This window comes from Carcharhinus amblyrhynchos, chromosome 4, assembly GCF_965287045.1.
Source record: "Carcharhinus amblyrhynchos chromosome 4, sCarAmb.v2.hapA, whole genome shotgun sequence".
NCBI classification, from domain to species: domain Eukaryota; kingdom Metazoa; phylum Chordata; class Chondrichthyes; order Carcharhiniformes; family Carcharhinidae; genus Carcharhinus; species Carcharhinus amblyrhynchos.
This window is the reverse complement of record NC_137327.1, coordinates 49,297,263-49,320,207: the sequence shown is the minus strand read 5'-3', so window position 1 is coordinate 49,320,207 and position 22,945 is coordinate 49,297,263. Positions and strand designations below refer to the sequence as shown.

The 22,945-nt window shown below is 44.9% G+C and overlaps 3 long non-coding RNA genes across 3 annotated transcripts; all 3 read left to right on the top strand.

Annotated features, from left to right (window-relative positions):
• The first annotated feature begins 2,945 nt into the window (after positions 1 to 2,945).
• On the top strand, positions 2,946 to 3,917 carry LOC145342576 (uncharacterized). The gene is made up of 3 exons (XR_013886568.1): positions 2,946 to 3,041; positions 3,242 to 3,319; positions 3,768 to 3,917. It is a non-coding gene; the product is annotated as an uncharacterized LOC145342576 (long non-coding RNA).
• A 7,315-nt stretch (positions 3,918 to 11,232) lies between these two features.
• Positions 11,233 to 12,838, top strand: LOC145342575 (uncharacterized). The gene is made up of 3 exons (XR_013886567.1): positions 11,233 to 11,338; positions 11,539 to 11,616; positions 12,073 to 12,838. It is a non-coding gene; the product is annotated as an uncharacterized LOC145342575 (long non-coding RNA).
• Positions 12,839 to 15,263: 2,425 nt separating this feature from the next.
• Positions 15,264 to 16,866, top strand: LOC145342574 (uncharacterized). Its single transcript, XR_013886566.1, has 3 exons — positions 15,264 to 15,362; positions 15,563 to 15,640; positions 16,100 to 16,866. It is a non-coding gene; the product is annotated as an uncharacterized LOC145342574 (long non-coding RNA).
• Positions 16,867 to 22,945: the final 6,079 nt, after the last annotated feature.

Genomic DNA, 22,945 nt, shown 5'->3' with positions numbered 1-22,945 from the left:
TTGTTATTGGTGAAAAAATAAAACTTCAAATCCTGTGATCAAAATCATTCTCTTCATTATGAAATGACATTTCTAATGACAGTGTAGCATGTTAGGGATGGGTTTGTGTCTAAAAGGATGCGTTAAAGAAAATGATGCCTTGAGGCAATATTGCTGTTTTGTTCATTGTGGTGGAAGGAGGTAAATCATGTTGTAATGGATCAGTGTGGTGAAAGGTGGGATTATTGTAACGTGTGAAATTCCCAGAGCATAGAAAGATGCAACAAACAAGATGCACCAACTGTGCCAATGGCTGTATGTGTAAAGGCAAATCCTCTGACAAATGTAGTTGCTGTTCCTGAACAATAGACCTTTCATACACAAGATATGAAATATTGTCCATTTGTACTGTATTCCACGAGCTGCATGTTTCCAGTGTCTGTATCTTGATCAGTTGTGTATTTAAATGAATTACTGAAAAGTGAATGAATGTTGCTAAAGTTATCACTTTTGTGTCAAGAATTGAATAAAATTCCACTATTTAATGTCCAGTCATTAGTCCCATTTTCTTACTAGATGTGATATTCCTATTGACAATACCATGTCTGGGAAATTAGCTGAGATGTGAATGTGCCATCCAGCCACATTGCAAAATAAGATGTATTCAAGTCCCAGTAACATCTGCTTCAGTCTGGCCAATGAGGTTAACTGTATGATGATCAACCATTGTAGGAAATTATGGTGTGAAATATCCAATGCAAAATTGGCTGATTCTCTTGTGTGCTAGTGTGACAGCAACCTACTATTAACTATAACAGAAATTTAATGTACATCTGTCTACAAGTTAAGTCCTGAGATGCAGAGTTTTATTGACTTCAGAATTATGAAAGTTAGATGTGCCTCTGACCCAAATGTCCCATGCCAGGAAGAATTTAAACATTTGGGTCAGAGGCCCTTAAACACGTCCCTTCCTTCTCACAGCAGACTAGGACACAATTCATACAGACGTGGCGATTTATCCACTTCCAAGCCTTCCAATACCTCCAATACCTTATCCCTCCCTATGCCAATTTGCTCAAGAACCTAGCAGTCTCTCTCCCTGAATTCCATACCTTCATTTTCATGCTCTTTACTGAAGATGTGTGAAGTGGTGGCACAGTGGTTAGCACTGCTGCCTTACAGCTTCAGGGACCTGGGTTCAGTTCCGATCTCATGCATCTGTTTGTGTGGAGTTTGCACTTTCTCCCTGTATCTACATGGGTTTCCTTTCAGTACTCTGGTTTCTTCTCACACTCCAAAGATGTGTAGGTTAGGTGGAATTGGCAATGGTAAATTGCCCTTAATGTCTGGGGATTAGCAGGGTAAATACTTGGGGTTATGGGAACAGGGCGGGGGTGGGTATTATTGTTGGTGCAGGCTCAGTGGGTTGAATAGCCTCTTTCTGCACTGTAAAATATAATGATTCCATGATTGTAGTATTAACTCAACACTCTAACAATGTTCTCTGGCTCCTCCCACAGATTGTCCCCTTAATGAACCCTACACACCCTGGATACCCTTTTGCTGTTGATGTACCTGTTGATAGAACACCACAGGAATTTCCCTACCTTTGCCAGCCATAGTTTGTTCATATCTCCTCTTTGCTTTACTAATTGTACTGTTAAGTTTCACCCTGCACTTTCTGTACTTCACTAACAGCTCTGCAGATTTGCTCCCCTTGTACTCGCGAAAAGCCTTCATTTTCCTACTCACCATATCCTGAATATCTCTGGTCATCCATGATTATCTGCACTTGTTACTCCTTCATAGTAATTCTCAGTGACTGATTTGCTCACTTGCTCTCTCACCAACATCATTGGTAACATATTCCCAATGAAACCCTAACTCTCCCTCACCCCCGGCCATTCCACATGGTAAATCCTCACCTTTGTTCCCTCATGTTCAAGTCACAGGGAGCTGAGTGGACAGGGGGATAACTGCTTTCCCCATTCACTCCTAATATTGCTGCACCAAGTTACACAATAATCGCTCTGTTAAATCTTTTCATTGTTCCAGGAACATGCTAAAATGTAAAAACAGTCCCTGCCACCTGCTCTCTATTGCAAACCACATTTCTAAATTCCTCCGCCAATTTGCTCCACGCTCATCTCCAACAATAAGGGTCAGCAGCTCACAGGTTTCTTTCTCAAAGAATGAATGAGCCGAATGGATTCCCTGTAACTTTCTGAACAGTCTCATCAGCGGTTCCACCCGTTCCACTAGCCCAACAGACTAAAATATTTCTCAATTAGACCCCTGTCCTCACTGTCAACTCACATCATTTAAAAATCACATCCTATGATGTAAAAATATCTAGTCATATTTATGCCTTTCCAGGCCCTATATAAATACAGGTTGTTGGTTGTTAGTTGGTGGGTTGTTCAGTTTTTACACAGGCAGGAATGTACACACGGTTTAAAGGTCACCTGTATTCCTGCTTCCTCACTCTGATCAGACTAAACTGATCAATTCTCACCTCTCCAAACACTGGACATTTTAAACGTGCTGCCCATTGAAATCCCAACATCAATGTCAACTCCTGTGGATTTGAAAAGAGGTGAGAAATTGTGTGGAGACAGGATCTGGGAGAACAATGAGAAAGTAGCAAATATCCCGAGTGAAAACACTGAATGAAACTTCAAAGAGAAAGTGCAGTCCTGGGCTGCCCCCAGACTGTGGGGGTGAAACATGTTGCAGACGCTCTCACACACGCTGATTCCACACCAAATGTCGGCAAATTGCTGTCATTGAGAAATCTTTCTGGGCCGTGTTGTGAGTGAAGGAGCCGGGAGCAAATCAAACTTTCAGCCGCTGAGTCAGTTCGGAGTGCCGGCTGCATTCAGGCCGGAGGGAACCGCCCCTTCCCCGGTTTTGCAGCCGTTTCTCCACCGATCACAAGCCCATAAAACTCGGCTCCGGTTCAGCAAAAGGCACAAGAGTGAGAAGCGCTGACTGGGGAGGACTGGAAGCTGAAGAAGAAGTTAGTGAAATGTCTGACTCGAAGCCCTGTGTGTGCCTGGATGGTGAGTGGTGACTGGTGTCAGTCCTTTCAGCACAGTGTGCCGGCTCAGTCTCACTGAGGGACTGCAGCATTGTCGGGGAAGCTGTTTATTCAACTGACTGGAGAAGAGAACGTGACAAAGAGGCGGTCCCGCTCCACACGGGAGGGGGGCATTTCTCAGCTTTGAACATAACTCAATGTCTGTCTTTCTGCTCTTTTCAGGATCCTGCTCCTGTGAAAACACCTGCAGATGCTCCGACTGCCGATGTCTCACCAGCAAAGCTGGACGCTGCCAGAAAAGTGAGTCAGTGTGGGAGAGTTTCCAAGTCCTCACATTGTATTGATGTGACAGATAGTTCTGGGCACAACTCAGAGAGGAACCCGATAGAAAAGTACAAGGTCCAGCATTTCACCTGATTTCATTGCCATCAGATTGAGTCACTGTTCAGCCTATGGAATGTGGAGACTGGGACTCTGCCAGTTAAAGACATGTCTTCATTTAACATGGGAAAGTGTTGCTATTCTAGACTGATCACTAGAAATCGTGTTGTAGAGATAGTGAGTGGGACATCTTCAGGAAATTACACTCACACAGTGTTGCAATGCTGATCCTCGACAGATAGATTACTTGGGGATATGAGACAGATGAATGTGAGGGAGAAGCTGAGTGCTGGTATGGGAGGCTCTGGGGTCGGTTTCATAGAGCTAATTGATTGTTACTGATTTGTGTCTTTGTCTCTCCTTTCAGGTTGCTGCTTTTGCTGTCCTGCAGGATGCACCAACTGTGCCAGTGGCTGTGTGTGTAAAGGCAAATCATCTGCCAAATGTAGCTGCTGTTCCTGAGCAACAGGCCCTTCAGACACAAGATATGAAATATTGTCCATATGTACTGTGTTCCACAAGCTGTGTGTTCTCAGCGTCTGTTTCCTGATGAGTTGTGTGTTTGTATGAAATAGTGATGATGGATGAATTATTTTTGAAATGATCATTTTGGTTATTGATGAATAGATAAAACTTCAAATCCTGTGATCAGAATCATTTCTCTTCATTGTGAAGTGCAGTGTATTGGGGATGGGTTTGTGTCTAATTAGGACGAATTGAAGAAAACGATGCCTTGAGGCATATTGCTTTTTTTGTGTGCCATCAAACACTGTGCCTCCTGGATGCCAGAAACACACTCGTCCCTGGCTCGTAATGTGGTGGAAGGAGGTAAATCATGTTGTGATGGATCAGTGTAGTGAAAGGTGGAGTTGGTTGTTTGATGGTGTTGTTATTTCAGCATTAGGATTCATGTCAGTTAGTTTACTGTTTACAGTTTCAACATCAACCTGCAAATGATGGTAAGTCAGGAGAATGTTGTTTTGACATGGATGCTGCTCTGTCACATTGGCCCCACAGAGTGTGACAATATAAGGAATGGAAAATAAAGATTTGCATTTACTGCGGGATTTTGATGATGACTGGATTTTCCTCAGCACTTTATAACCAAATGAAAGACTTTTATCTTGAGATGTTGGATGCCCAGCCAATATGTGCACAAGATGATGCAGCAATTGTGCCAATGGCTGTGTGTGTAGAGGCAAATCCTCTGTCAAATATAGGTGCTGTTCCTGAACAACAGGCCCTTCAGCCACAAGATGTGAAATATCCATATGATATATCCACATGTACTGTATTCCTCAAGCTGCATGTTTGCAGTATCTGTATCCTGATGAGCTGTGTTTTTAAATGAAGTAATGAAAAGTGAATTAATATTATTGAAATGATCATTTTTGTCTCAAGAACTGAATAAAATTGCACTATTTAATGTCCAGTCATTAGTCCCATTTTCTTACTAGATATGACACCCCTAATGACAATACATTGTCTAAGACATTAACTGAGATCTGAATGTGCCATTGCAAAATAAGATGTATTCAAAGAACAAGAATAATGAACAGGCCCTTCAACCCTCCAAACCTGCGTTGATCACATTTACCTATCTAAACCAATGGCCTATATCTCTCTTTTCCTCATTTGTTCATACATCTATCAAGATAAGTCTCAATGTGGCTAATGTAACTGCCTCAACCACCTCACTTGGCTGTGCATTCCAGGCCCCTGCCACCTTCTGTGTAAAAAAACTTCCCCTGCACATCTCCACTGAACATTGCCCCCCTTATCTTGAACTTGTGCCCCCTTGTAATTGTTATTTCTGCCCTGGGAAAAAGTTTCCAGCTCTTCACCCTATCTATACTCACACAATTTTATACACTTCTATCAGGCCGCCACTCAGCCATCGTTTTTCCAGGGAGAACAGTCCCAGTTTATTCAATCTCTCCTCATAGCTAATACTCTCCATACCAGGCAACATCCTGATAAATCTTCTGGTAGTGTGGTGACCAGAAATGGACAGTATCCCAAATTGGCCAAACCAATCTTTTATATAACTAACATAATTTGCCAACTTTTATACTCAATGCCTCATCCGATGAAGGAAAGTATACCATGTGCTTCCTTCACCACCTTTTCCACTTATGCTGCCACTTATAAGGTTCTGTGGACCTGTTCTTCCAGATCTCTCTGTGTGTCTATGCTTCTGATTATTCTGTCATTTATTTTATAGCTCCCACCTGAACTGGATCTAGCAAGATGCATCACCTTGCATTTGTCCAGATTAAATTCCATCTGCCATTTCTCCAACCATTTTCTAGTCTATCTATATCCTGCTGTATTCTCTGACAATCTTCATCGCTATCCATAACTCCACCAATCTTAGTATCATCCATAAACTTGCTAATCAGACCAGCTACCAGCTGAATGATTTCTTCTAAATCATTTATATATATTACAAACAGCAGAGGTCCCAGCATTGATCCCTGTGGGACACCATTAGTTACAGACCTCCATTCAGAAGAACACTCTTCCACTGTACCCTCTGCCTTCTATGGCCAAGCCAGTTCTGAATCTATCTAGCTAGTTCACTCCTGATCCTGTGAGATTTAATCTTTTGCACCAGCCTGCCATGAGGTATCTTGTCAAATGCCTTACTGAAGTCCATGTACACGACATCCACAGCCCTTCCCTCATCAATCATTTTGGTCACCTCCTCAAAAAACTCAATTAAATTAGTGAGATTAGAAAACCATGCTGTCTAGTGTTAACAAGACCATTCAGTCCCAAATGTGTATAGATCCTATTCCTAAGAATCTTCTTCAACAGTTTCCCTATCACTGACATCAAGCTCACTGGCCTATAATTACCTGGGTTATCCTTGGTACCGTTCTTAAATAATGAGACAACATTGGCTATTCTCCAATCCTCTGGTACCTCACAAGTTACCAAAAAAGAAACAAAGATTTCTGTTGGCGGCCCAGCAATTTCATCTCTTGTCTCCCTCAGTAATCTGCGTCATCAAACTACAGTAACATTTGTTTCCGTCTGGTCATTGAGGTTAAACCATATGAGGCCGAACCATTGTAGGAAATGATGGAGTGAAACATTCAATGACAAATTGCTGACTCTCTTGTACACTAAAATGGCAGCATCCTATTATTAACTTTAACAGAATTTAGATGTAAGCCTGTCCCATCTGTCTACAATTTAGGTCCCGAGAAACAGAGTTTTGTTGACCTCAGATTTATGAAAATTGGGATGTGGAGAGATCAGTCAAGAACATGCTGGCATCAGGAGTGTAGAGATAATTAAAAATTTCAGCTACAGATGTTTTGATGCCATAGTTGAGTCCAGTAATATTAAAGAGGTGGGATTGGCAGCCTTAATGATGGCATACAAATGTGATCAGAAGCTGGCCTCAGGGTCAAATATGAGCTCGGAACTGCAAATGACTGCTTTAGCCTCAGGGAGTTGCCAGCCAGATGGATGCAGTCAGTGTCCAGTGACAAGGCTGGGGCAGCTATAACAGACAATGGCTTTGGACTCCAAATATTTACTGCAAGGAAATTTCTGATTTTCCAATACTGGAGTCTGCTGTTGTTAAAAAGAGTGGAGGGGTGGAGATGGGGGAAAACTGGGTTCCATCAGTATAAATGTGCCCATTGACATTGTGTTTGGGGATGATGTCACCAAGGGGCAACATGTGGATGAGAAATGAGAGTGGGCTGAGGATAGATCTTTGGTGGACACCTCCAGAAACAATGGTGCAGCAACAGGAAGAGAATACATTGCAGATGGTTTTGAGTCAAAGACTGGAAAGTCAAGAATGGAACCTGGCAAGTACACACTCAAACACTTACCCAGGAGGGAGAGCAAATTTAAAGAATCACATGAGGAGTAATTCGATGTCTTATCCGCACAGAAACATGAGACCCGTATTTCAGTCTACAGACAAATTGGTCTGAGTGGAACCATGTGAGGGCAATAGCACTGAGCAAGGTATTGAAGGAGAAGGGAGATGTATCATTGGCTATGTTAAAGGCTGCAGGGTGATTGAGCAGTGATAATGGGCTTTGATTATAATCACAGAGGATGTCATTGTGAGTTTGGGTAGAGTCCTCACAGCGGTGTAATGGGGAGAATCCTGATTAGAGAGGATCAAATAGGAAATTCTGGGAAAGATGTGTGTGAACCCATAAAATGACAACAATTTCAAGGAATTAGGAATGTTAGGGGCTGGTTGTTGATGAGACAGTAGTTCTGAAAGACAGAGAGCAAGCTGAAAATGAAATTTCAAGAGGAATTCAGTACATTTGCAAAGTTCCTAACTGGGCCTGTACACAACTGTCAATCATTCCGTCAGGACCGAGGACGACTTTCCTCCACTTCATGGCTGTGGGACCTGAGATGAATAAAAAGCAAAATGCTGGGTCCATACCCTGTGCCACAGAATCGGGTGGTAGTGTTTGATTGGGTGAATGGCAACCTCAGGTTTTGGAACCCTCCTTCTGCTGTTTGTGCTTGGTCTACACCTGAACCTACAGAAGAAACTCAAAATGTCTGGCACCTTCACAGGTACTTATCTCCAGTTTGGATGGCCTCAAGTAAGGGCTTCCTGTCAATTGGTGGGGTGTTTACGTCCGTGACTTTCAGCATATTGTCTCAAACATTTCCTCTGCATTTTTGGTAACTGCTCGTCATGATGTAGGTCAGAATAGTGAGCTTGTTTTGGGAGTCTTCAATCAGGCATGTGAACTATGTGGTCCACCTAATGTGCCTGATTACCCATAGCCAAAGCCTCCAAACTGGGAATGTTGGTCTGAGACAGCACTGATGTTGCAGCACCTATTCTGCTATTGAATTTGCAGGATTTTTTAGGGGATCAGCAGTGGTTAGCACTGCTGCCTCATGGCACCAGGGACCAGGGTTCAATTCCGGCCTCAGGTCACTGTCTGTATAGAGTTTGCACATTCTCCTTGTGTCTGTGTGGGTTTCCTCTGGGTGGTCCAGTTTCTTCCCACAGTCCAAAGATGTGCAGAGGTTTATTGGCTATGCTAAATTGACCTTTGTGTCGGGTGGACTAGCAGTGTAAATACATTTGGTGACCGGGAGAGCACCTGGATGGGATAGTTGCTGGTGCAGACTCAATGGATTGAATGGCTTCCTGCACTGTAAGTATTCTATGAGTCCTGGTGATAATTCTCCAGACATTAAAGCTGTAAAGTATAAGTTTTGGGCGGCACGGTAGCACAGTGGTTACACTGCTGCTTCACAGCTCCAGGATCCTGGGTTCGATTCCCGGCTCGGGTCACTGTCTGTGTGGAGTTTGCACATTCTCCTCGTGTCTGCGCGGGTTTCCTCCGGGTACTCCGGTTTCCTCCCGCAGTCCAAAGATGTGCGGGTTAGGTTGATTGGCCGTGCTAAGAAATTGCTCCTTAGTGTCCAGGGATGTGTAGGTTAGAGGGATTAGTAGGTGGGATATGGGGGTAGGGCCTGGGTGGGATTGTGTTTGGTGCAGACTCGATGGGCCGAATGGCCTCTTTCTGCACTGTAGGCTTCTATGATCTATAAAGTATAAGTTTATTTATTAGTGTCGTAAGTAGGCTTACACTGCAATAAAATTATTGTGAAATCCCCTAGTCGGCACACATTCCCTTGTCGCCAGTGCACCAGTTCAGTTACACTGAGGGAGAATTATGCGTGACCAATACCGGAACGCCTTTTGGACTGTGAGCGGAAACCGGAACACAGACGAAACCCACGCAGACACAGAGAGAACGTGCATACTCCGCACAGACAATGAATCAAGCTGCGAATCGAACGCAGGTCCTGGCTCTGTGAGCCCAGTAGTGCTAACAAGTGGCCCCTGTACATTGTCCATGTCTCTGACACATACAGCTGGGCAGGTCACACTGCAACCCCGCGCTGAGAATTCTGTTAGTCACAACGCAACAATGAGACTGCAGTCAGGAAGCGGTAAAATGCTGTCAAAGAATAATCATTATGGTCATGCAGGGAAACATCACAGGATACTTACACACAGGAAGATTCCTGGAAAAGCAATAAGTAAAAAGCCAAGTCACGCGATTTTAATGGAGATCTGCATGTCCACTGGGACAGTGGGTAAACTCCAAGGTACTACTTTTAATTTTGGAAACTTGGTCATTTACAACAAATGCCACATCCTCTCTCTCCTCCGCCAGTAATTGGAGTTCTGTGGGTTTCATTAACTGAATTGGTGCTGGAGAAAAAGCAAAGGACACAGAGATTAGAGCCAGCCGTGTGCACCAGTGAATAATGAACCAGCTCAGCATTATTTCAAACACACAACTTTTCACTGCAGTCAGCAGCTCAATTATCTGGAAGCTGCACAGAGCTGCGTAGGGGATTTGGACAGAAACCAGTGCCGGGATATGAGTGTGATTTCAGATTTGAAATTAAAGATTGCCAACAGGATTCTTTCTGATTCTAGATATTTCCAGAGCGAATAACTTCAGTTTTTAAGAACATAAGAACATAAGAAATAGGAGCTGGAGTAGGCCATCTAGCCCTTCGAGCCTGCCCCGCCATTCAATAAGATCATGGCTGATCTGTCGTGGCTCAGTTCCACATTCCCGCCCTCTCCACATAACCCTTAATCCCCTCGCTTATCAAAAACCCATCAACCCGCGTCTTAAAAATATTTAGCGAGGCAGCCTCCACCACCTCAACGGGCAGAGACTCCAGAGATTCACCACCCTTTGAGTGAAGAAGTTCCTCCTCAACTCCGTTTTAAACCGCCCCCCCTTTATCTTGAGGCTGTGCCCCCTAGTCCTACTGTCCTTTCTGAGAGGGAAGAGTCTCTCCACCTCTATCCTATCCATCCCATTCATCATCTTATACGTCTCAATGAGATCTCCCCTCATTCTTCTAAACTCCAACGAGTACAAGCCCAGTTTATTCAGCCTCTCCTCATAGCTCAACCCCCTCAACTCCGGTATCAGCCTAGTAAACCTCCTCTGCACTCCCTCCAAGGCCAAAATATCCTTGCGTAAGTACGGCGACCAAAACTGCACACAGTACTCCAGCTGCGGCCTCACCAATGCCCTATACAGCCACAGCAAGACCTCCCTACTTTTATATTCAACCCCCCTCGCTATGAAGGCCAGCATCCCATTTGCCATCCAGACCACCTGCTGCACCTGCAAGCTGGGTTTTTGCGACTCATGCACAAGGACCCTGAGGTCCCTCTGCACCGTCGCCTGCTGCAGTTTTTCGCCCGTAAGTAATAGTCCTTCCTACCATTATTCCTACCAAAGTGGACCACAGACAGGACCACAGGCAGGAATGTGCACACGGTTCACAGGTCACCTGTATTCCTGCTTCCTCACTCTGATCAGACTAAACTGATCAATTCTCACCTCGCCAAACACTGGACATTATAAACGTGCTGCCCATTGAAATCCCAATATCAATGTCAACTCCTGTAGATAAGTGAGAAACTAAACTGTGTGGACACAGGATCTGGGAAAACAATGAGAAAGTAGCAAATATCCCGAGTGAAAACACTGAATGAAACTTCAAAGAGAAAGTGCAGTCCTGGGCTGTCCCCAGACTGTGGGGGTGAAACATGTTGCAGACGCTGTCACACACGCTGATTCCACACCAAATGTTGACAAATTGCTGTCATTGTGAAATCTTTCTGGGCCGTGTTGTGAGTGAAGGAGCCGGGAGCAAATCAAACTTTCAGCCGCTGAGTCAGTTCGGAGTGCCGGCTGCATTCAGGCCGGAGGGAACCGCCCCTTCCCCGGTTTTGCAGCCGTTTCTCCACCGATCACAAGCCCATAAAACTCGGCTCCGATTCAGCAAAAGACACAAGAGTAAGAAGCGCTGATTGGGGAGGACTGGAAGCTGAAGAAGAAGTTAGTGAAATGTCTGACTCGAAACCCTGTGTGTGCCTGGATGGTGAGTGGTGACTGGTGTCAGTCCTTTCAGCACAGTGTGCCGGCTCAGTCTCACTGAGGGACTGCAGCATTGTCGGGGAAGCTGTTTATTCAACTGACTGGAGAAGAGAACGTGACAAAGAGGCGGCTCCGCTCCACACGGGAGGGGGGCATTTCTCAGCTTTGAACATAACTCAATGTCTGTCTTTCTGCTCTTTTCAGGATCCTGCTCCTGTGAAAACACCTGCAGATGCTCCGACTGCCGATGTCCCACCAGCAAAGCTGGACGCTGCCAGAAAAGTGAGTCAGTGTGGGAGAGTTTCCAAGTCCTCACATTGTATTGATGTGACAGATAGTTCTGGGCACAACTCAGAGAGGAACCCAGTAGAAAAGTACAAGGTCCAGCATTTCACCTGATTCCATTGCCATCAGATTGAGTCAATGTCCGCTCCCGCCCAAAAAAATGTGGAGATAGGGACCCTGCTAGTTAAAGAAATGTTTTCGTTTAACATGGGAAAGTATTGATATTCTAGACTGATCACTAGTAGTAGTGTTATAGAGATATTGGGTGGGACATCTGCAGACAATCTCACTTACGCGTGTAGTGATGTTGATCATCCACAGATGGGTTACTTGGGGATAAGAGACGGATGAGTTTTTGAGGGGGGAGCTGAGTGCTGGAATGGGAGACTCTGCAGGGGATTATCAATGAACTCATTGATTGTTACTGATTTGTGTCTTTGTCTCTCCTTTCAGGTTGCTGCTCTTGCTGTCCTGCAGGATGCACCAACTGTGCCAGTGGCTGTGTGTGTAAAGGCAAATCATCTGCCAAATGTAGCTGCTGTTCCTGAGCAACAGGCCCTTCAGACGCAAGATATGAAATATTGTCCATATGTACTGTGTTCCACAAGCTGCATGTTCCCAGTGTCTGTATCCTGATGAGCTGTGTGTTTGTATAAAATAGTGATGATGGATGAATTATTTTTGAAATGATCATTTTTGTTATTGGTGAAAAAATAAAACTTCAAATCCTGTGATCAAAATCATTTTCTTCATTATGAAATGACAGTTCTAATGACAGTGTAGCATGTTAGGGATGGGTTTGTGTCTAAAAGGACGCGTTAAAGAAAATGATGCCTTGAGGCAATATTGTTTTTTTGTTCATTGTGGTGGAAGGAGGTAAATCATGTTGTAATGGATCAGTGTGGTGAAATGTGGGATTATTGTAACGTGTGAAATTCCCAGTGCACAGAAAGATGCAACAAACAAGATGCACCAACTGTGCCAATGGCTGTGTGTGTAAAGGCAAATCCTCTGACAAATGTAGTTGCTGTTCCTGAACAATAGACCTTTCAGACACAAGATATGAAATATTGTCCATTTGCACTGTATTCCACGAGCTGCATGTTTCCAGTGTCTGTATCTTGATCAGTTGTGTATTTAAATGAATTACTGAAAAGTGAATGAATGTTGCTGAAGTTATCACTTTTGTGTCAAGAATTGAATAAAATTCCACTATTTAATGTCCAGTCATTAGTCCCATTTTCTTACTAGATGTGATATTCCTATTGACAATACCATGTCTGGGAAATTAGCTGAGATGTGAATGTGCCATCCAGCCACATTGCAAAATAAGATGTATTCAAGTCCCAGTAACATCTGCTTCAGTCTGGCCAATGAGGTTAACTGTATGATGATCAACCATTGTAGGAAATTATGGTGTGAAATATCCAATGCAAAATTGGCTGATTCTCTTGTGTGCTAATGTGACAGCAACCTACTGTTAACTATAACAGAAATTTAATGTACATCTGTCTACAAGTTAAGTCCTGAGATGCAGAGTTTTATTGACTTCAGAATTATGAAAGTTAGATGTGCCTCTGACCCAAATGTCCCATGCCAGGAAGAATTTAAACATTTGGGTCAGAGGCCCTTAAACACGTCCCTTCCCTCTCACAGCAGACTAGGACACAATTCATACAGACGTGGCGATTTATCCACTTCCAAGCCTTCCAATACCTCCAATACCTTATCCCTCCCTATGCCAATTTGCTCAAGAACCTAGCAGTCTCTCTCCCTGAATTCCATACCTTCATTTTCATGCTCTTTACTGAAGATGTGTGAAGTGGTGGCACAGTGGTTAGCACTGCTGCCTTACAGCTTCAGGGACCTGGGTTCAGTTCCGATCTCATGCATCTGTTTGTGTGGAGTTTGCACTTTCTCCCTGTATCTACATGGGTTTCCTTTCAGTACTCTGGTTTCTTCTCACACTCCAAAGATGTGTAGGTTAGGTGGAATTGGCAATGGTAAATTGCCCTTAATGTCTGGGGATTAGCAGGGTAAATACTTGGGGTTATGGGAACAGGGCGGGGGTGGGTATTATTGTTGGTGCAGGCTCAGTGGGTTGAATAGCCTCTTTCTGCACTGTAAAATATTCCATGATTGTAGTATTAACTCAACACTCTAACAATGTTCTCTGGCTCCTCCCACAGATTGTCCCCTTAATGAACCCTACACACCCTGGATACCCTTTTGCTGTTGATGTACCTGTTGATAGAACACCACAGGAATTTCCCTACCTTTGCCAGCCATAGTTTGTTCATATCTCCTCTTTGCTTTACTAATTGTACTGTTAAGTTTCACCCTGCACTTTCTGTACTTCACTAACAGCTCTGCAGATTTGCTCCCCTTGTACTCGCGAAAAGCCTTCATTTTCCTACTCACCATATCCTGAATATCTCTGGTCATCCATGATTATCTGCACTTGTTACTCCTTCATACTAATTCTCAGTGACTGATTTGCTCACTTGCTCTCTCACCAACATCATTGATAACATATTCCCAATGAAACCCTAACTCTCCCTCACCCCCAGCCATTCCACATGGTAAATCCTCACCTTTGTTCCCTCATGTTCAAGTCACAGGGAGCTGAGTGGACAGGGGGATAACTGCTTTCCCCATTCACTCCTAATATCGCTGCACCAAGTTACACAATAATCGCTCTGTTAAATCTTTTCATTGTTGCAGGGACATCCTGAAATGTAAAAACAGTCCCTGCCACCTGCTCTCTATTGCAAACCACATTTCTAAATTCCTCCGCCAATTTGCTCCACGCTCATCTCCAACAATAAGGCTCAGCAGCTCACAGGTTTCTTTCTCAAAGAATGAATGAGCCGAATGGATTCCCTGTAACTTTCTGAACAGTCTCATCAGCGGTTCCACCCGTTCCACTAGCCCAACAGACTAAAATATTTCTCAATTAGACCCCTGTCCTCACTGTCAATTCACATCATTTAAAAATCACATCCTATGATGTAAAAATATCTAGACATATTTATGCCTTTCCAGGCCCTATATAAATACAGTTTGTTGGTTGGTTGTTCAGTTTGTTAGTGGGTTGTTCAGTTTTTACACAGGCAGGAATATACACACGGTTTAAAGGTCACCTGTATTCCTGCTTCCTCACTCTGATCAGACTAAACTGATCAATTCTCACCTCTCCAAACACTGGACATTTTAAACGTGCTGCCCATTGAAATCCCAACATCAATGTCAACTCCTGTGGATATCAAAACAGGTGAGAAACTGTGTGGAGACAGGATCTGGGAGAGCAATGAGAAAGTAGCAAATATCCCGAGTGAAAACACTGAATGAAACTTCAAAGAGAAAGTGCAGTCCTGGGTTGTCCCCAGACTGTGGGGGTGAAACGTGTTGCAGACGCTGTCACACACGCTGATTCCACACCAAATGTTGACAAATTGCTGTTATTGAGAAATCTTTCTGGGCCGTGTTGTGAGTGAAGGAGCCGGGAGCAAATCAAACTTTCAGCCGCTGAGTCAGTTCGGAGTGCCGGCTGCATTCAGGCCGGAGGGAGCCGCCCCTTCCCCGGTTTTGCAGACGTTTCTCCACCGATCACAAGCCCATAAAGCTCGGCTCCGATTCAGCAAAAGGCACAAGAGTGAGAAGCGCTGATTGGGGAGGACTGGAAGCTGAAAAAGAAGAAGTTAGTGAAATGTCTGACTCGAAGCCCTGTGTGTGCCTGGATGGTGAGTGGTGACTGGTGTCAGTCCTTTCAGCACAGTGTGCCGGCTCAGTCTCACTGAGGGACTGCAGCATTGTCGGGGAAGCTGTTTATTCAACTGACTGGAGAAGAGAACGTGACAAAGAGGCGGTCCCGCTCCACACGGGAGGGGGGCATTTCTCAGCTTTGAACATAACTCAATGTCTGTCTTTCTGCTCGTTTCAGGATCCTGCTCCTGTGAAAACACCTGCAGATGCTCCGACTGCCGATGTCCCACCAGCAAAGCTGGACGCTGCCAGAAAAGTGAGTCAGTGTGGGAGAGTTTCCAAGTCCTCACATTGTATTGATGTGACAGATAGTTCTGGGCACAAGTCAGAGAGGAACCCAGTAGAAAAGTACAAGATCCAGCATTTCACCTGATTTCATTGCCATCAGATTGAGTCAATGTCCAGCCGACAGAATGTGGAGGCAGAGACCCTGCTAGTTAAAGAAATGTCTCAGTTTAACATGGGAAAGTATTGATAGTCTAGACTGATCACTAGAAATAGTGTTGTATAGATAGTGAGTGGGACATCTACAGGCAATTTCTCTGAAAGTGTAGTGATGCTGATCATCTACAGATGGGTTACTTGGGGATATGAGACAGATGAATTTGAAGGAGGATCTGAGAGCTGGAATGGGAGACTGGCGGGAGGGGGGGTGGTGGGGACGTTCAGTGAACTCATTGATTGTTACTTATTTGTGTCTTGTCTCTCCTTTCAGGTTGCTGCTCTTGCTGTCCTGCAGGATGCACCAACTGTGCCAGTGGCTGTGTGTGTAAAGGCAAATCATCTGCCAAATGTAGCTGCTGTTCCTGAGCAACAGGCCCTTCAGACGCAAGATATGAAATATTGTCCATATGTACTGTGTTCCACAAGCTGCATGTTCCCAGTGTCTGTATCCTGATGAGTTGTGTGTTTGTATAAAATAGTGATGATGGATGAATTATTTTTGAAATGATCATTTTTGTTATTGGTGAAAAAATAAAACTTCAAATCCTGTGATCAAAATCATTCTCTTCATTATGAAATGACATTTCTAATGACAGTGTAGCATGTTAGGGATGGGTTTGTGTCTAAAAGGACGCGTTAAAGAAAATGATGCCTTGAGGCAATATTGCTGTTTTGTTCATTGTGGTGGAAGGAGGTAAATCATGTTGTAATGGATCAGTGTGGTGAAAGGTGGGATTATTGTAACGTGTGAAATTCCCAGAGCATAGAAAGATGCAACAAACAAGATGCACCAACTGTGCCAATGGTTGTATGTGTAAAGGCAAATCCTCTGACAAATGTAGTTGCTGTTCCTGAACAATAGACCTTTCAGACACAAGATATGAAATATTGTCCATTTGTACTGTATTCCACGAGCTGCATGTTTCCAGTGTCTGTATCTTGATCAGTTGTGTATTTAAATGAATTACTGAAAAGTGAATGAATGTTGCTGAAGTTATCACTTTTGTGTCAAGAATTGAATAAAATTCCACTATTTAATGTCCAGTCATTAGTCCCATTTTCTTACTAGATGTGATATTCCTATTGACAATACCATGTCTGGGAAATTAGCTGAGATGTGAATGTGCCATCCAGCCACATTGCAAAATAAGATGTATTCAAGTCCCAGTAACATCTGCTTCAGTCTGGCCAATGAGGTTAACTGTATGATGATCAACCATTGTAGGAAATTATAGTGTGAAATATCCAATGCAAAATTGGCTGATTCTCTTGTGTGCTAGTGTGACAGCAACCTACTGTTAACTATAACAGAAATTTAATGTACATCTGTCTACAAGTTAAGTCCTGAGATGCAGAGTTTTATTGACTTCAGAATTATGAAAGTTAGATGTGCCTCTGACCCAAATGTCCCATGCCAGGAAGAATTTAAACATTTGGGTCAGAGGCCCTTAAACACGTCCCTTCCCTCTCACAGCAGACTAGGACACAATTCATACAGACGTGGCGATTTATCCACTTCCAAGCCTTCCAATACCTCCAATACCTTATCCCTCCCTATGCCAATTTGCTCAAGAACCTAGCAGTCTCTCTCCCTGAATTCCATACCTTCATTTTCATGCTCTTTACTGAAGATGTGTGAAGTGGTGGCACAGTGGTTAGCACTGCTGCCTTACAGCTTCAGGGACCTGGGTTCAGTTCCGATCTCATGCATCTGTTTGTGTGGAGTTTGCACTTTCTCCCTGTATCTACATGGGTTTCCTTTCAGTACTCTGGTTTCTTCTCACACTCCAAAGATGTGTAGGTTAGGTGGAATTGGCAATGGTAAATTGCCCTTAATGTCTGGGGATTAGCAGGGTAAATACTTGGGGTTATGGGAACAGGGCGGGGGTGGGTATTATTGTTGGTGCAGGCTCAGTGGGTTGAATAGCCTCTTTCTGCACTGTAAAATATGATGATTCCATGATTGTAGTATTAACTCAACACTCTAACAATGTTCTCTGGCTCCTCCCACAGATTGTCCCCTTAATGAACCCTACACACCCTGGATACCCTTTTGCTGTTGATGTACCTGTTGATAGAACACCACAGGAATTTCCCTACCTTTGCCAGCCATAGTTTGTTCATATCTCCTCTTTGCTTTACTAATTGTACTGTTAAGTTTCACCCCGCACTTTCTGTACTTCACTAACAGCTCTGCAGATTTGCTCCCCTTGTACTCGCGAAAAGCCTTCATTTTCCTACTCACCATATCCTGAATATCTCTGGTCATCCATGATTATCTGCACTTGTTACTCCTTCATAGTAATTCTCAGTGACTGATTTGCTCACTTGCTCTCTCACCAACATCATTGATAACATATTCCCAATGAAACCCTAACTCTCCCTCACCCCCGGCCATTCCACATGGGAAATCCTCACCTTTGTTCCCTCATGTTCAAGTCACAGGGAGCTGAGTGGACAGGGGGATAACTGCTTTCCCCATTCACTCCTAATATTGCTGCACCAAGTTACACAATAATCGCTCTGTTAAATCTTTTCACTGTTGCAGGGGCATCCTGACATGTAAAAACAGTCCCTGCCACCTGCTCTCTATTGCAAACCACATTTCTAAATCCCTCCGCCAATTTGCTCCACGCTCATCTCCAACAATAAGGGTCAGCAGCTCACAGGTTTCTTTCTCAAAGAATGAATGAGCCGAATGGATTCCCTATAACTTTCTGAACAGTCTCATCAGCGGTTCCACCCGTTCCACTAGCCCAACAGACTAAAATATTTCTCAATTAGACCCCTGTCCTCACTGTCAACTCACATCATTTAAAAATGATATCCTATGATGTAAAAATATCTAGTCATATTTATGCCTTTCCAGGCCCTATATAAATACAGGTTGTTGGTTGTTAGTTGGTGGGTTGTTCAGTCTTTACACAGGCAGGAATGTACACACGGTTTAAAGGTCACCTGTATTCCTGCTTCCTCACTCTGATCAGACTAAACTGATCAATTCTCACCTCTCCAAACACTGGACATTTTAAACGTGCTGCCCATTGAAATCCCAACATCAATGTCAACTCCTGTGGATTTGAAAAGAGGTGAGAAATTGTGTGGAGACAGGATCTGGGAGAACAATGAGAAAGTAGCAAATATCCCGAGTGAAAACACTGAATGAAACTTCAAAGAGAAATGCAGTCCTGGGCTGTCCCCAGACTGTGGGGGTGAAACGTGTTGCAGACGCTGTCACACACGCTGATTCCACACCAAATGTTGACAAATTGCTGTTATTGAGAAATCTTTCTAGGCCGTGTTGTGAGTGAAGGAGCCGGGAGCAAATCAAACTTTCAGCCGCTGAGTCAGTTCGGAGTGCCGGCTGCATTCAGGCCGGAGGGAGCCGCCCCTTCCCCGGTTTTGCAGCCGTTTCTCCACCGATCACAAGCCCATAAAACTCGGCTCCAATTCAGGAAAAGGCACAAGAGTGAGAAGCGCTGATTGGGGAGGACTGGAAGCTGAAAAAGAAGTTAGTGAAATGTCTGACTCGAAGCCCTGTGTGTGCCTGGATGGTGAGTGGTGACTGGTGTCAGTCCTTTCAGCACAGTGTGCCGGCTCAGTCTCACTGAGGGACTGCAGCATTGTCGGGGAAGCTGTTTATTCAACTGACTGGAGAAGAGAACGTGACAAAGAGGCGGTCCCGCTCCACACGGGAGGGGGGCATTTCTCAGCTTTGAACATAACTCAATGTCTGTCTTTCTGCTCTTTTCAGGATCCTGCTCCTGTGAAAACACCTGCAGATGCTCCGACTGCCGATGTCCCACCAGCAAAGCTGGACGCTGCCAGAAAAGTGAGTCAGTGTGGGAGAGTTTCCAAGTCCTCACATTGTATTGATGTGACAGATAGTTCTGGGCACAACTCAGAGAGGAACCCGATAGAAAAGTACAAGATCCAGCATTTCACCTGATTTCATTGCCATCAGATTGAGTCACTGTTCAGCCTATGGAATGTGGAGACTGGGACTCTGCCAGTTAAAGACATGTCTTCATTTAACATGGGAAAGTGTTGCTATTCTAGACTGATCACTAGAAATCGTGTTGTACAGATAGTGAGTGGGACATCTTCAGGAAATTACACTCACACAGTGTTAAGAACATAAGAACATAAGAAATAGGAGCAGGAGTAGGCCATCTGGCCCTTCGAGCCTGCCCCGCCATTCAATAAGATCATGGCTGATCTGTCGTGGCTCAGTTCCACTTTCCCGCCCTCTCCCCATAACCCTTAATCCCCTCTCTTATCAAAAACCCATCAACCCGCTTCTTAAAAATATTTAGCGAGGCAGCCTCCACCACTTCAACGGGCAGAGAATTCCAGAGATTCACCACCCTTTGAGTGAAGAAGTTCCTCCTCAACTCCGTTCTGAACCGCCCCCCCTTTATCTTGAGGCTGTGCCCCCTAGTCCTACTGTCTTTTTTGAGCGGGAAGAGTCTTTCCACCTCTATCCTATCCATCCCATTCATCATCTTATACGTCTCAATGAGATCTCCCCTCATTCTTCTAAACTCTAACGAGTACAAGCCTAGTTTATTCAGCCTCTCCTCATAGCTCAACCCCCTCAACTCCGGTATCAGCCTAGTAAACCTCCTCTGCACTCCCTCCAAGGCCAAAATATCCTTGCGCAGGTGCGGCGCCCAAAACTGCACACAGTACTCCAGCTGCGGCCTCACCAATGCCCTATACAGCCACAGCAAGACCTCCCTACTTTTATATTCAATCCCCCTCGCTATGAAGGCCAGCATCCCATTCGCCTTCCTGACCACCTGCTGCACCTGCAGGCTGGGTTTTTGCGACTCATGCACAAGGACCCCGAGGTCCCTCTGCACCGTCGCCTGCTGCAGTTTTTCGCCACGTAAGTAATAGTCCTTCCTACCATTCTTCCTACCAAAGTGGACCACCTCACACTTGCCAACATTAAATTCCATTTGCCATTTCCTGGCCCATTCGCCCAGCCTATCTAGATCCTTCTGCAGACTCTCCACACCCTCCGCACAATTTGCCTTTCCCCCAATCTTGGTGTCATCAGCAAATTTCGACACCCTACACTCGGTTCCCTCCTCCAGATCATCTATATAAATGGTAAATAGCTGAGGCCCCAGCACCGACCCCTGGGGCACCCCACTAGTCACCAACCGCCAATCCGAATAGCACCCATTGACCCCCACTCTCTGCCTCCTATTTGACAACCAATCCTCTATCCACGCTAACACCCTACCCCCAACTCCATGTCCTCTGACCTTCTGCAGTAACCTCTTGTGAGGTACCTTATCAAACGCCTTCTGAAAATCCAGAAAGACCACATCCACCGGCTCTCCTCTATCCACCGCCCTAGACACATCCTCATAGAACTCCAGTAAATTTGTCAGACACGACTTCCCTTTAATGAAACCGTGTTGCGTCTGCCCTATCAAGCAATTCCCTTCAAGATGCCTCGCAATTTCCTCCTTAATGACGGATTCTAACATTTTACCTACCACAGACGTTAAACTAACCGGCCTGTAATTCCCCGCCTTTTGCCTGGCACCCTTCTTAAACAACGGTGTAACATTAGCCGTTTTCCAATCCTCCGGCACTTCCCCGGAATCCAGCGACGTCTGGAAAATAACCACCAAGGCATCCACTATCACCTCCGCCATTTCTTTCAGAACCCTCGGATGCATTCCATCCGGTCCTGGGGACTTGTCCACAATCAGCCCCTCCAGTCTGTCGCGCACCACCTCTCTAGTAACAGTAATGTCATTAAGACCCTCCAGTCCTACCACCTTTCCATCGCTAACACCCGGCAAATTATTCACGTCCTCCTCCGTGAAGACAGAAACAAAAAAGTTATTCAAGACCTTAGCCATATCCCCATCCCCTACCACTAGGTCCCCTTTCTCATCCGCTAAGGGACCAACGTTCACCCTAGCCAGCCTCTTCCTTTTTATATATTTATAAAAACTCTTGCTATCCTTTTTTATATTAAGCGCTAGCCCAGCTTCATAGCTTCTCCTACCCTCCTTTATCAACTTTTTTGTCAATCTTTGTTGACATTTAAACCTTTCCCAATCCTCTTCTCGCCCACTGCTCTTAGCTACTCTAAATTCCTCCGCTTTTAATTTAACACTTTCCTTCACCTCCTTCGTTATCCACGGCTTATTACCTCTCTTCCTACTGTCCTTTTTAACCATCGGAATAAATTTCTGCTGAGCACCAAGAAAGATCTCCTTAAAGATCCTCCACTGCTCCTCAGCAGACCTACCTTCCAACGCGCTCCCCCAGTCCACATTCGCCAATTCTTCTCTCATCCTACCATACTCCCCTCTATTCAAACAAAGGACACGTGTCCGGGAACCCACTTTCTCCTCCTCCATCTGCAACAGAAACTCCACCATACAATGATCACTCTCTCCAAGAGGATCCTTCACCTCAAGGTCCCTAATTCTACCCGCCTCATTACATAGCACCAGATCCAAGATAGCTCGCTCCCTCGTCGGCTCCAACACACACTGTTCCAGGAAACTATCCCGGCAGCATTCCAAGAACTCCTCCTCGAGCCCACCTCGTCCAACATGGGTCGACCAATCAATATGCAGATTGAAATCCCCCATAACTACTGCCGTCCCATTCCTGCACGCCGCACTTATTTGCGCGTTAACAGCCCGCCCCACCTCCAGATCATTATTCGGGGGCCTATAGACGACACCCACCAGCGTCTTCCTCCCTTTGCTGTTCCTAATCTCCACCCACAACGATTCCACTTTCTGCTCTTTGGCTCCGATATCATCCCTTGCTACCACCTTGATGCTGTCCTTAATCAGCAGAGCTACGCCACCCCCTCTTTCCTCCTGCCTATCCTTCCTAAACACTTGATACCCCTGTACATTCATCTCCCAGTCCCTGTCACCTTGCAGCCACGTCTCTGTAATGGCCACCAGATCGTATCCATTTGTGTCGATCTGCGCCACCAGCTCATCCACTTTATTCCGAATGCTTCGTGCATTCAGATAAAGCGCTTTCATCCCAGCCTTCTTCTGGACCCTATTTGCCGTAACGCCACCACTTGGGACATCCTCAGCCTCTTCCCTTACCTGTACCC